This window comes from Chinchilla lanigera, unplaced genomic scaffold (genome assembly GCF_000276665.1).
Source record: "Chinchilla lanigera isolate Chin_1 unplaced genomic scaffold, ChiLan1.0 scaffold00065, whole genome shotgun sequence".
Classification (NCBI taxonomy): domain Eukaryota; kingdom Metazoa; phylum Chordata; class Mammalia; order Rodentia; family Chinchillidae; genus Chinchilla; species Chinchilla lanigera.
Window position 1 is genome coordinate 4,559,351 of NW_004955466.1, and position 7,580 is coordinate 4,566,930.

The following is a 7,580-nucleotide window of genomic DNA, read 5'->3' on the forward strand; positions in this document are numbered from 1 at the left end:
TTTTTTTGGTTTTTCTCCGGTACCGGGAACCGAACTCATGACCTTGCGCTTGCCAGGCAGGCGCTTTGCCGCTGAGCTAAATCCCCAGCCCCAAGAGTAACCCTTGAAGATATGATTGAGCCAATGGTCGTATTGCCCCTAAAGGGTACACTTCTTGGACTTTCAGTTATGAAAAATCACTTTATTTGCCTGTTCCTCCAGATAATTATAGGCAGTAACGACATTTTGTATATCTTCAATGTCATCACAGTTCTTAACACAGATCTGGCTCAAGAAGTCCTCAAAAATACTGGATGTATTAAAATATTTTAAAATATACCAGCTCATACCGTTGCATTCAGAAATAAAATAAATATTAACTCTGTTACCGAGGGGGGAAGTAATTTGATTCAATCCAGTCTTCAGATGAAGAGATTAAGACCCAGAGGTACTACAAGGTTTATTAAGTTCACATAGCTTTGTTATGGCAGAACAGGGGCGGGGAGTAATAACTGCTTCATAATAAACTACCATCACTGCCAAGTGATACATGTAATCCCAGCACTTGGAAGACCAAGGCAGAAAAATAACAATGTTCGAAGACTGGGCGTGGTGACACAGGTCTGTAATCCCAGCATTTGGGAGGCTGAGGCAGAAGGATCTCTGCAAGTTTGAGGCCAGCCTGGGCTACACAATGAGTTCAAAGCCAGCCTGAACTACATAGCAAAACCCTGTCTCAAAAAAAAAAAAAAAAAAAAAAAAGAATAACAATGTTCAAGGCCAACAGGGCTACATAGCAAGACCGTATCCCCAAAAAGAAAAAAAAAAATCACTGTCATTTCCAATTCAAAATAGAGAAGTATTGAGGTAATGTAAAAACTTTGAAATTTGAAAAGATAGAGTTTATTTACTAGCTATGTGACCTTGAACAAGTTACTTAACCTCTATGAGCTCTTTTTTTCTTCATCTGTAAAATGGGATAATAACCCCTAAGTCCATAGGGCTAGGAGGAAAAAATGACTCCATATATTAAAAGCACTTAGTATAATCCCTAACACATAATAAATAATCTGTAGCCCTCTTCAATGAGGTTTATTCATAGCTAATTCATTTCTATCAATTAGGATAGATCCTGTTCTCCTTTACTATTCATTTCATTCAGGCCACTGACCTGAGCACCTATATAATTGTGTGTAGCTTCCTAGAGAAGCTGCTCCTTATTCCCACATTGTTATCATGATGGCAGCAAAAGCAGCTGTATTACTGCAGAACAGCTCTCGGCCATAGCTAGGTGGTCAAGAGATGAAGCCATTCCTGCAGGATACTTAGAAAAAGAGGTCATCTCAAGCCTAAATAAAAACTGGGAGATATCCTTGGATATAGTTTTTGCCAAGTGAAACCCATTCTGCATTGAAAGAATAAAGTCAGAGGGAGGAGCTGGAGGCAGAGCAGACAACTGACAGTTGTTTTAATCCCAAAATTCTCACCTCCAGCTTTTCTTGACCAGTGGCTAAATATTTGCCTTTCCTTCTCTTTGCTTATCTCTTCACACTGATCTCTTCCTACAGTTTCCCTGTACCCTCCCAGTATATCCCCCATTTGCTGTTTGCAAGTCACTTTATTTTAGATGCAATTAATGCAATCATGTACTATACCACTATAAGTAGAAAAAAAGAATGAGAAACCTTAAGCTGATTCTTCTCATTCTTGTCCTGGATACCATTTAAGAATACAATAAACTTTATCGGAATGAATTCTAATCATAACTGTACGTAAGGTACCTGTGATAATGACTTCAAAGTACCTATGTGCATCTACTCTGAATATCAGCACAACTGGATGTAAGGTCCCTGTCATAATGACTTCAAACTACCTCCCTGTGAGTACTCCGTCATTCTTCTGTAACAGGCCCGGATTTCTGGAAGATCCATTGTAACTCAGATCAAATCTTACACTTCCTAATCGCCCTTACAGTGACCAGCTGCATGACCACATTTGGGTTATTGAGATCTAACCCAAAATGACTTACAAATCATGTGAAATTCCTTAAAAGGAAGGAAATACACCCTTTTAATCTTTCTCTCCACCATATTTCCTGTGACATGGTTTCTGAAACCATTTTATAACCAGACCTTGCAGATAACAAACAATATGGAGCAGGAAAGAGCTAGATTCCTTTTTGTGATGCCTCTATGCCAATCCTGGACTTATCTCTAAAAAAAAATTTTTTTTGAACCAGGAATTGAACTCAGGACTTTGTGCTTACCAGGAAAGCACTTGTGCTGCTGAACTATACCCCCAACCTCTCTAAAATTATTTTATGTGTGCCTGGCGTGGTGGCGCATGCCTGTAATCCCAGCACTCGAGAGGCTGAGGCAGGAGGATCGTTGTGAGTTCGGGCCAGCCTGGGCTACAAAGTGAGCTCAAGGCCAACATGAACTGCATAACAAGACCCTGTCTCAAAAAGACAAAAAAAAAAAAAAATTGTTTTATGCGAAAAACAAGCTGATATCTTACTTAAGCTACTATCATCTAGGTTTTTCTGTTACATTGCACTGAACCTATTCCTAATACAATTAATTTAATGCAATGGCAATTTGGTAAATAATATTGAGTTCCTTTGGATCATCAGTGCTCTACCAAAAAAAAAATATCTTAAATGTAACACAGTACATTAGAAGATTTAAAACCAAAAATAAGTGTGGACTGGGGAACGAATGAATAGGTTCAAGGTCAGAGGAGGAAATTCCAACTGGGCAATAATAATTTATTGCTGTCAATATGTTACAAATATTTGTTCTAACAAGAATAAACCTTGCTGAAGTCATCAGAGTTCCAGCATTCAGCTTTAAATCTTATGAGTTCACCCAAGGAAAATTAGATTCTAAGGGGAAAGACTAACCAAACCAACAGAAGGCCAAAAGGTCTTCTTGAGGGCAGAGACCTTGCTCATCTGTCTTGATCACCACTATATAGCATGGTTATTGAATGAGTTAATTTTCATCATAATATAACTACCAGCAGGAGCAAGAAAAGTAACCACTGGCTACTCAGGGTCTTGTACAGTTTCCATGGGAACACGGCCACATAAAGCCATGGTTCAGAATATAGATTCTAACTATGTTTGAATCTTTGCTCCATCACTTAATAACTATAAGACTTTGTGAAACTTTTTTTTTTCTGCACAACAGGGACTCACTATGTAGTTCTGTCTGGCCTTGAACTCAGTATGTAAAGCAGGCTGGCCTTAAACTTGCAGCAATCCTCCTGCCTCAGCCTCCAGAGTGCTTGGATTACAGATGTGTGCCACCACATCTAGCTGGAGAATTTTTATACCTCTCTCTGTTTCATGTTTTCCTATCTGTAAAATGGGAATAATAATATTATCTATCTGATAGGGTTGTTGCAAACATACAATGCATTGTTACATGTAAAGCTCTTAAGAACAGAGCTTGGCAGAGTAAGCGCACAATAAATGCTAGCTGTTTGTAGCTTTACAAAAACTCTAAGCTAAGTAAGCTTTTGTGGACACTATTTTTATTATCTGATCTAAGCCCAAAGTTAAGATAACATGAAAACAGAACCTAAGAGAGCTAAACAAAATAAGTGACTGGCAAGATTTCCTGGAACAAAGGCTAAATGTCACTTTAGTCCTGGAGTAAAGGTATAACACAACTGTTGATATTTAAAACAAGGAGTAAAGGTTCCAGAAACAACTCTCTATAAATTGTGCTGACATGATTTACAAGAAGACTTGTAAGCCTGCATAGATAGAGGTCAAGTGGGACTAACTTGTGTTTATTTCAAGGTTGATCATTTAGTTTAAAGTGCATTCCTCGGCTATAGGATGTAGCTCAGGAATAGAGTACATGCTTAGCATGCACAAGGCCCTGGATTTAATCCCCGGCACAATAATAATAACAACAACAGCAAAATATGCTTCATCCTTTGGCTCTAACATTTATGTGTCGAATGACTGAGAAGACCATACAATTTACTTGATCTCTTTAAAGAGCAAGGAACTAACAATTTCTCAATTTACTTCAAACAAAGGAAGACTTTTATAAAACACAAGAACTGACACTTTGTAGCCCAAGCACCACTGCATAGGCAGGCAATTGGAGACCTGCCCTCCATGTCTGCATTTCTTTCTCCTTCCTCACATAATTTCTGCTTCTTTCTCACTTTCATTCTTTATTCTAATTTGCGGTTTCTTTTTATAATTTTGCATCCCTTATAATTTCATTTTCCTCACAGCATCAGACACAATCTTAACTTGTAAATTCTGATAATTTCTTGGCGCACGTTCTCCAGAGAAGAAAATCTTGGAGGGCTTGCATGTCGCTCTCTTTTCTTTTTTTTTTTTAACCAGGAATTGAACTCAGGACCTTGTACTTGCCAGGCAGTCACTGTACTGATGAGCTATATCCTTGGCACATGTCTCTTTATCATTATCACAGGTCTCCTGGCCTTGAGTGAGATATTATTTCTTGTCCAAACTATTTCAAGGCACTGGGGGCTGCAAGTTCAACAATGAAATCAATACAAGTAGCTACAGGCATGAGCAGGGCAGATCCTTTAGTATATTTCATTTACAAAACAAGCAAAATGTCCTAACAAAGAACCATGGCCAGATCAAATCACACTGGCTCCCCAGTGTCTAGCACACCATCGTGCTTAGTCCATGAGAGACATTTGACTAATTATTAATTGAATGCATGAGTGGATGAGTAAATGAATCAGGAAAGTGAATTTCATTGCAGCAGAAAGTATTTCACTAAATAAAAGAAGTATTTCATGTTGTTAGATCCTGCAAATGTTTTCCAAGGAATTTTTCATAGCTTTTAATGTATTTTTTATATTTTTAGTACATATTTTCAAAATACCATAGGAGACCTTATATACGCTTACGTCCACATTCCTAAATTGAAGAAATTCAATTAACTTTGTCTTTCCTTTTATAAGAACGTTCGTCATTTTTAAAATGAGGGCCTAATGTTTGGAGTCCTTTCTCTTTTAATATTTTATGTGCCTCTAAGACAAAAATGTACTTGATTGGGTTTTTTTCCGCACCTCACAATGAATATACTTGCCAGCCCCTGCCAGGAAGAGATAGTGCTGTGATCGATCATATTTTTTTTTTTTTTTCAGCAAATGGGGGTTGACCCAACCACTGACTCTAATATTTATAATCTGGATTTATCCAAAAAGTCTAACACATGAGCAGCATAAAGATGACCCTGGAATATTGATCTAAACTCTGTACGGCTATGATTCCTCATGACCTTGTTTTTTTGTTTTTGTTTTCGTGTTTTTCTCCGGTACCGGGAACCGAACTCACGACCTTGCGCTTGCCAGGCAGGCGCTTTTGCCGCTGAGCTAAATCCCCAGCCCCTCCTCATGACCTTGTATTTCATGTTCTTGACTGTGTGAAGGCTAACAATCAGCAATATGTTGAATTCTGGTCAGTTAATGGGCTATTTTGATTGTCTGAGCTACTTTAAATATACAAAAAATGTCTTTGTTCCCACTGAGCTATGTCAAACGGCAACAGGGAGGCTAATGGGGCTCGGGTAAGCGGGTTTGCACTCAGATAATTTTCATTTTGTGGCAGGGAATTTTTATCCTTTCACTGTCTCCCAGTTGCCCCTTATGACTGTACTCCCCAAAGCTCTGTGATACATTTTACATTCATCAAGTGTCACACACCAATAAAATGGGACAAATTTTTACAAGTAAAAGCTAACATGGTGGTATATATGTTTTAATTGTTTTAGGTGTGAATCAGTCATGATCTGACAGAGTAGCATGGACAATTTAGTGAATGGAGGTCTCTCCTGTATTTATGATTCATAATTTTCCAAATAGATAAACACAGATGCTTACTAAATCTCCACAGTGATTTGCACAAGAGAGAGGATATTATGCTTTTCTTAGAGTCAAAGTGAACACTGAATGAAGTATAACATTTCCCCTAATACCCTACAGTCTTCTTCAACTGCTTGCACCATCTTCCGGTGCTTTCTTGCCATAATGCAGTACAAGTTGTATGCTTATTTCCCAGGCTCCTTTGTAGTAAGGCTGAATCCAGGTTCTGGTTGGTGGGATACGTGCAGAAGAAATGTGAGTTACTTCCAAGCCTAATCATAAATGCGCCTGCAAGAACCTCCAACTCTTTCCCTACCTTGATGATCTGAGAGGCTACATATTCCAGACGCCCAAACTGTAAGACAGAAGTGACCTGGATCCCTAAATGTCCACTAGGAAAAAAGCCATTCTACAGGTATTAGACTATGACACAGGCAAGAAATAAATCTTCATTGCATGAAGTCACTAGTGTTAATGAACCAACTACTATACCGGCCGAGAGGATAATGGGAAACTAAAATCCAACCCCTGGTTTAGTACCAATCCATGTGCCCTGAGCTGCATACCCCCAAGGAGTGTCTTCTCTAATTCAAACACAGTGATAACTGTGATAACTTTGATAACTTTGTCTTTCCTGTTTTTGTAACTCCCTCACTATTCCTGTAATACCCATCATCTCTAGCATTTCCTCCCTAAAGAGCTGCCAGGTGAATTCCTCAAGCACAACTCTGATCTGCATTTTCTAATCAGAAGCTTTGAGAAAAGCCTCACTGCTTCATGGAGTCAACACAACATCCTTGACATGATCTCCAAGACCCTCCATTATGCACTGAACAAACCCACCTAAACAATATAATCACTATCTTTGTCTTCTCACACCTGTGTTCCCGGTCTCATGTCACCCTCGTTTATGGAAACATCTCCTTTACTTATTCCAAGAATTTCCACATCTCAGAATTTCTTCAAGCCCTCCAGCTTTCTGCAATCACCCTTCCCTTTAGTACCCTAATTAGAAGGGTAAACTTCTATCCTATATAAAGGGGTTTCTGTCTGGCTTAATTGGAGGCAAATGGGAGGTTTGTCTCTCAGTTATTCCTAAATTAGTTCACTCTGCAGCATATTCTTCCATTGTGGTTCAGTAGCACCCCTCATTGGATCCCACTTGCGTGCAGGATATTAATAGCAATTCATGATGAAGGAATGAAAAGATGGAAAGACAGCCAGATAGCACGTATCTACTCCATATCTATGTAGCTGTTAGACTTGCCAGAAAAAATACAGACCTCCAATTAAGTTGGGCTTTCACAAAAATAGTGGATCATTTTTTAGTATGTCCCAAATACCACATGGAATGCACTTCAGCTAAAAAATTATTTGTTACTTTCTGAAACTCAAATAGGACTTAGATGTTCTATACAGTATTTGTTAAATTAGACAACCCTAGTCGTGGTCCCCCTTTTGTTAAATTATGGCTCAGGTTAAAGAAGAACCATAACTCCTCCTGCGAGTGCATATCCTACCAGAAATATTGCTGTTTTAAATAACATCCCCTCCCAACAGCAATGTTTTCCTTCCTATTAGTCATGTGTTACAGTGATTTCTACATAACAAACCCCTAGTATGACAAAACAGCCTCCTGAAGTCAGGAACCTTATTCTTCATATTCTTTCACTGGCTGGCTGGGTCTTGCAGGCATCTTTCATGCACTGTCTACTTGCTACATTGACATTTCA